Source organism: Acinonyx jubatus, chromosome D4 (assembly GCF_027475565.1).
Source record: "Acinonyx jubatus isolate Ajub_Pintada_27869175 chromosome D4, VMU_Ajub_asm_v1.0, whole genome shotgun sequence".
Taxonomy (NCBI): domain Eukaryota; kingdom Metazoa; phylum Chordata; class Mammalia; order Carnivora; family Felidae; genus Acinonyx; species Acinonyx jubatus.
Genome location: NC_069391.1, coordinates 67,137,081 through 67,144,350, shown reverse-complemented (window position 1 = coordinate 67,144,350; position 7,270 = coordinate 67,137,081). Strand labels below are relative to the sequence as shown.

Below are 7,270 nucleotides of genomic sequence, written 5' to 3'. Positions count from 1 at the left end.
GAAGGAGAAGGAGAAGAAGAAGTTCTATCCATACTTCTTTTCTTATACAAAAAGTAACTCAAATGGTTCACAGGCTTAAATATAAAATCTAAAAACATAAAATGTCTATGATAAATTTAGGAGAAACTTTTGTGATTTTGCATTAGAAAAAAATTTCTTGGATATGACACCAAATGCACAATCCAGGAAAGAAAAAAAAATAATGAATTTGAATCCAGCAAAATTAAGACCTCTGCTCTTTGAAAGATACCATTAATGTAATGAAAATATGAGCTACAGATTGAGAGGAATTACTTGTAAATCACACATCTTATAAAGAATTTGTAAAATATATAACAAATATTCAAAGCTCAATAATAGGAGAACAAACGTATCAATTGGAAATGGACATAGTACTTGAACAGACCAAAGAGAATATATGGATGGTAAATGATCACCTAGAAATATGCCCAGCATCAGTAATTAGGAAAATGCAAATTAAAACCATAATGGGGAGCACCTGGGTGGCTCAGCTGGCTAGGCAGCTCTTGATTTTGACTCTTGATTTTGGCTCAGGTCATGACCTCACCGGCTGTGAAATTGAACAGAGCACAGAGCCTGCTTGGTTTCTTTCTCTCTCTCTCTCTTTCTCTCTCTCTGCCCCTCCCTTGCTTGTGCTCTCTCTTCTTTCTCAAAAAAAATAAAGAAACTTTAAATTAAAAAAAAAAAAATAATGGGATTCCACTACTCGCCTATTAGATGGCTGAGATTGAAAAAAACTGAAACACCAAATGTTGACTAGGAAGTAGAGGAACTGGAATTCTCAAAAACACTTAGAAAAACCAGTTTGGTAGTTTCTTTCAAATGTTAAGCACACGGTATCACCCGATCCAGCCATTCTATTCCTAGGTATTTACCCAAGTAAAAGGGGAAAATATATCTACACAAAGACATGAATAGAAATGATCATAGCAACTTTCTTGTAATAGCCCCAAATTAGAAACAACCTAGGGGCGCCCGGGTGGCTCAGTTGGTTGAGCATCCGACTTTGGCTCAGGTCATGATCTCACGGTTCGTGGGTTCGAGCCCCACGTCGGGCTCTGTGCTGACAGCTCAGAGCTGGAGCCTGCTTCAGATTCTGTGTCCCCTCTCTCTCTGCCCCACCCCTGTTTCTGCTCTGTCTCTCAAAAAACAATAAACTAAATGTTCATCAACAGGCAGATAGATAAACTGTCATATGTTCATACAATGGAATACCACTCAACAATAAAAAGCAATAAACTACAACATGGATGAATCTCAAGTAGTTATCCTAAGGGAAAGAAACCAGATGTAAAAAGAGTACATTTCTCATTATGTCTCTTAATATTATACAAAACTTGAGAACATGTGAAGGACTGTCTAGTGACAGAAAACAGCTTAGTGGTTGCCTTGGAGGGAGAGAAGGGGCGGGAGGGAAACTTCCAACGGAGCATGAGGAAATTTGGGGCTGATAGAGATGGGCAGTGTCTCGATTGTGCTAATGCTGTCCTGGGTGTATACCTATGTCAAACCTTATCTCAAATATTTTAACTATGTGCAGTTATCATACCAATCATGCCTCAGTAAAGCCTTAAACAGTTAGTGGCTTAAAACAACCACCATTTTATGATAGCTGATGGTTTTATGGGCCAGGAATTCAGAGGAGTAACAGCACAGATAAGTTTGGGGAAGAAAGGGGAGAGGTGGACGATGTCAGAAGAAGAGAGAGGTTCAGAGGCCAGGTCATGACAAAACACAATCGAGTTGAGGGTAAATGGTACCAAGCTCGTGGTTGGCACTAGTAGATGGAGTGGTGAATGCATTGTAGTGAGTCCTATACATTAACTTAATTCTCCAAATCTCCAGAGTAGACCTGATAAAAATCGCTAATATGTACTAAGTATTTACCGTGTGCCAGGCACTGCTCTAGGTGCCTTCCGCTTTAGAGTCGATACCAGTGTGTCTTAATTTGGGTTCTCCCCAAACCAGCCCCTGAGAGAAGGGTTTGGGTGCAAGGAGTTGATTTAGGTAGGTGAACAAATGAATGAACAAATAAATGAGGGCATGGTGAATGTGAGACATGAAAGGAAGACTGCTCAATAAAGGATATGTCATTGTGGGCAAGCGGGCTCAATCCTGCTGGTGACCTTCAGAGGAACCAGGTAAGATGCTCTTGGGGCTGTTGTACTATTTATCCAGGACCCTCATTCCCATTGCTTGAAGGTCATATCAGGGCATGTGTTCCCACAAGATCAGACCTTGGCTGTCCAATGGAGAGGGCTTTCTGCTGCCAAGAGATAGCCCTCAGCCTTCTAGAGAAGAGATGGGAAGCCGTCAGTGTGAGAAGCCCACCTGTAGTTAAATTCAGGTGGGCCAGTGCAATCTGGGTCTGGGTATCGACTAGTTCTGCCACAAGCTGGGCAGAGGGGGAAACAGAGGCACAGAGAAGTTAAACAACTTATTCAAGGTCCTATGGCTATAAAGTAACAGTGAACAAAACACATGGGGCGCCTGGGTGGCTCAGTTGGTTAAGCATCCGACTTTGGCTCAGGTCATGATCTCACAGTTCATGAGTTCAAGCCCCATATCAAGCTCTGTGCTGACAGCTTAGAGCCTGGAGCCTGCTTCAAATTCTGTGTCTCCCTCTCTTTCTGTTCCTCCCCCACTCATGCTCTGTCTCTCTCTCCTTCAAAAATAAATAAAAACATTAAAAAAAAATTTTTTAAATTAAAAAAAATGAACATATGGGGGGAGCAGGGGGCAGTTAGTGGAGAGGGAGGAAACAATCCATGAGAAACTCTTAAAGACAGAGAACAAACAGGTTGACGAAGGGAGGTGGGTGAGGGATGGGCTAGGTGGGTGGTGGGTACTAAGGAGGGCACTTGTTGTGATAAGCACTAGGTATTGTATGTAATTGAAGAACCACTGAATTCTACTCCTGAAACCAACATTGCACTCCATGTTAACTAACTAGAATTTAAATAAAAAATTGAAAAATAAAAATAAAAATAAAGTGACAGACTGAGATTCCTACCCAGCACCCTAGCTGTGAAGTCCACATTTTTAACCATGATGCCATTTTACCGGTCAGGTAGGGATGATCAAAGATGCTAAGAAACAAGCCCGAGGTTACACAGTTATTGACGCAGTTCATATGTGATAAACTTGTGTTGGAAACCATGATCAGCTGACCTAAAAGCCCGTACTCTGCAATGTAGCATGCTATCTCCCCTAAAGGCACAGCTCCAAAGCGAATCCTTATGGCGCCCAGCAACTTGTCTTACCCAGAGCAACTTTCAGTGAAAGGTCATGGCTTGAGTGAAACTCCCTTTCATGATGGACAATAGCCCATATTGAGTTTTACAGCCTAGACACTCTCACAGTGCTTCTTTATGATCTGGAAGCCTTAATATCTGAAACACATCACCATCTATTTACAGGAAACACATAACCCCTCTGTATTACTGACAATCTCTGCTATTGTCTCTCTCTCCAAGCGGCCACCTTAATAAACAAGCAATTACTGGGAGATAAATAAACAGTGTATTTCTTTTGAGGGATAATAAATCTTTGAGTCCACTTTCTCAACTTTTTCTTCTACTTTATTTCTCTAATTGGCCTACGTCCACATCTAGCCATGCAAGGGAAATAATGAATCAATTGATCAATAAGAGAATCAGTGGACCTGATTTGACATTCTGCATTAAGCGAGAACTAATTGCCTAATTCCAGATGCTTTTTAAAACATGTCTCAGCAATCAATAGGTCATTGCCTATGCTTTAGATAGAAGAACAGCTTGGGCTGGTCAGAAGAAACAAGATGCTCTACAATCCCTGTCTCTGTCACAGAAACCCCAGGTTCCTTCTCCCTTGTTCTGGGGAACTTTGGCTTCCTTCATAAATGCTTTCTGAGGTGACCACTCCCCCAGTCAATGCCTCTCACAGATCTCTGAATACTTTGGAGCGGGAGTCTCACAGACTCATGGAATTAGTAAGGAGGCAAAAGAGCAAAGAGACATCCAGGGCTCTTTACACTTGAACAAAGGCTGAAAACCAAGTAAGGTTAGCCAAGACGGGAATTTTCTCCACCCAAGAGAAAGCAGCAATCGATAACTGACGATGCTTTCATGGAGAATGAAACGTTTTCCAGAATGCCATGAGAAAACCTCCGGAGCACACAGAATGACCCACAGCCTCCATTGGCCCCATTTCTCTCCCCACATCTGCTTGTTCTGAAGTCATCTGCTTTAATGGCATCCTCCTCATTTTCAAAAGAAGCTGGCATCTTAGTGGTTTCACCCTGCCTGGAACTCCATAGGGGATACACACAAGAGGCAGGGAGTCTGCATAGACAGAAAGGCTCTGTTTTTCTTTCTCCCAGTGTCCTGTGTAAACTCACAGAAACTGCCTGATCCCTCGAGGGTGTAGTCTACCCATCACCCAGACCTTACACCGTTTCCCTAGAAAGTATGCCCAGCACGATGCATGTCCACGTATTCTGTAATCACAATGAAGAGGGAAATAGAGAGCTTATATATGAAACCCAAACAAAGATGATGATGCCATCTTGTCCTGCTAAACTACCTTGGAGGGAAGAAGAGAAGGAATTGCCCTCCAAGGAGTCATATCTGTGGTTCCATGGAGTCTGAGTGGGACCGGCCAAATGCCTCAATGGCTAAACAGTCTCATCTTTTAAAACCCATGCATGTGTCCTGGTAGTAAAGTCTAGAATGAAAAATGGAAATAAAAGCATGATCTCTGAGCACATTTGCCATTAAAAACAGAACCTTTTTCAATTCTTCCCACAGGGCATCAGCCATCCCCCAAGGAAAAGTAAGGGAGACAGGAGCTGAACAACTTCCCTTGGTCTAAAGCCTCTTTTTTTCCATGGTTTATTTGGGGAGGTCCAGAGAGCCACTTTTTGCTACCAAGGGAGAAAATCTCTCTGCTCCCCGGAGAAACAACTTGTTTTCTTTGGTCTCAGCAGGTCTCTGCTTCCCAGACTCCTCTTTGTTCACAGAAGCCAGCTCTGTGCAGCGTCTAAGCTGGTGGCTTTTACAGTTTCTACACGGGGTCCTTCCTGTGTAGGAGGCACTGCACGAGAAAACCCGGTTGTGCCAGTGGAAGCTTGTCTCAAAGCAGATATAAGAATTCTGATACTATCTTGTATGGCCAAGAACCACCAGAAAGGTTTTATTGACGTGACTCTAATTCATCATTCCAACGATTCTCTGAGGTAGGTACTTTCAACTCAATTTGATAGATGAGGAAACCAAGACATAGAGAGATTAAACAAAGTCCCGAAAGCCACACAGGCAGGAAGCTGGGACTACTTCCAGCACTCTGGCTTCCAAGACAGACCGTGAGAAGCTGCAGTGTAAGGACACTGAGTGTAGAACATGACATTGCCACCATGTCCCCAGGATCATGCCTCCTAGGCGGTCCCTGCCATCAGACAGCAAGTGGAAGGTCCACCTCTTGAAACTGATCATTCCAGGATGTGCTTAAACTCCCCACACATGTTTTCCTCAGAAGTCTCATCATCTGGAGATGGGTCTGGCTGCAATGTTCACACATTGCTTTTCTAACTTCTTACTGCAGAGCTGACTTTCAACACTTCTTGGCAAGCAGGGGACTCTGGACGCTCCCTTCAGGGACCACAGGTTCCATTACTAACCAAGAGAATTAGCTCATCCGTCTCCCCAGCTTTCTTCAAAACATAGGGACATGCTCATTTAATAAACACCCCGCTAATGAAAATTCCATTTGCTTTGTGAAACGTATCAACGGCTCCACTGGAAAATGTTCTCCCTTTAACATGTGCCTAAGCGCTCTGAGAAACGGCACACCCCCTTCCAGGCTTTCCAGACTAAAGGAGGGTCAGAATAAGGCAGTCATCCGGTTGATTCAGGAGTATCTTTGGATCCCAAGACCACAGATTTGAAAACAAGAGGGCAGCACAAAACAGCAAGTATTTCTGGAGACCGGACGTTGTTCATCACTGTGCTAGGCATCCTGAGGCTACAGGACTCTCTGTATACTAAAACTCTACAGTATAAAACCAAGATGAACAATTTAAAACATAGCAAACACAGTACAAAAACGTATTTAATTAGGTGCAGAATTATGCGATGCTGGGGATACATGCATGGAATAAGGCCAACGAGGACAAGAACATGCAGGCAACTCTAAGGACAAAAATATGATTGATCTGGCACATTGGTGAGAGAATATCAAGAAATTAACTTCTATATGCACATGTCACAATCCTATGAAGGAGGTATTATCCCCATTCTTGAGAGAACATACCCCAAAATACTCTATGCAAATACTCTAACGTGGCTCATACAGAGTGCATCCCTCCAGAGATGACCTTAAACCTGACATTGGCTTACCTAATTTACTTTCAAATTGAAAATAAAGAGGCAGTAGTAGGAATTCAAACTGAACTCCTACTTTTGACAAGAGCAGAAGCAATGAAAGCCATGACTGTAAAAAGTTTGGACAGAATTGCCAAGAAAGCTCTGGACAACTGGGTTGATAATATTCCATTTTGCGTAAATATTCATTTTTATAGATACTCACTCCAGACAGTGAATCAATACTCTTTGAAAGGAATCTCATCTGAATGCAGCGTATGGCTGGCCCAGAATTATTAGCTAAGCAGGAAAATTACAGAGAGAAAAATTAAATATTTCCTTTAAATTCATGCGAGTTAGGAATCAGAACACTTCAGAAGCCTGAGGTGTTATTTTTTAATTAAGCGCGATAATAAACATTAAGTCTTCAAGCAACTTCTAAAGGGAAATGTGATCTTTCAGTTGAAAGGACCAGTAAAACAATCATCTTTACAGAGGAAGACTGGGCCTCCTCCAGGCCAAAGCACAGAGATTAAAGGCTTTTCTTATGCTAAAGCAATTGCAACCAAAAAAGAGCACATTTGTTAAACTCTCCTGCCCTCGTTCTAAATCCTAAATTTAACTTAATTTCTTTATTCCATGTTTTCTGCTCTTTTTCTCAATATTAGTTGAATGAATTAACTGAGCAGCTACTATGTGTCAGTCATCGTGCTGCGGGCAGGGTATGCAGCAATGAACAAGGCGATGTGGGCTGATTCAGTGCCCCAAGTAACCAATTACCCCAAAACGTAGTGGTTTCAAACAATGATTTTATTTTGCTCGTGATTCTGTAGCTCATGAATTTGGAAAGGGCAGTGCTGGGCCATTCTCATTCCATTCTCTTATGCGGCCACAGTCAGATGTTGACTTGG

General features: G+C 42.3%; 1 non-coding gene across 1 annotated transcript; it reads left to right on the top strand.

The window, feature by feature from the left end:
* The first annotated feature begins 994 nt into the window (after positions 1 to 994).
* On the top strand, positions 995 to 1,079 carry TRNAQ-UUG (transfer RNA glutamine (anticodon UUG)). Its single transcript has one exon. It is a non-coding gene; the product is annotated as a tRNA-Gln (tRNA).
* The last annotated feature ends 6,191 nt before the right edge of the window (positions 1,080 to 7,270 follow it).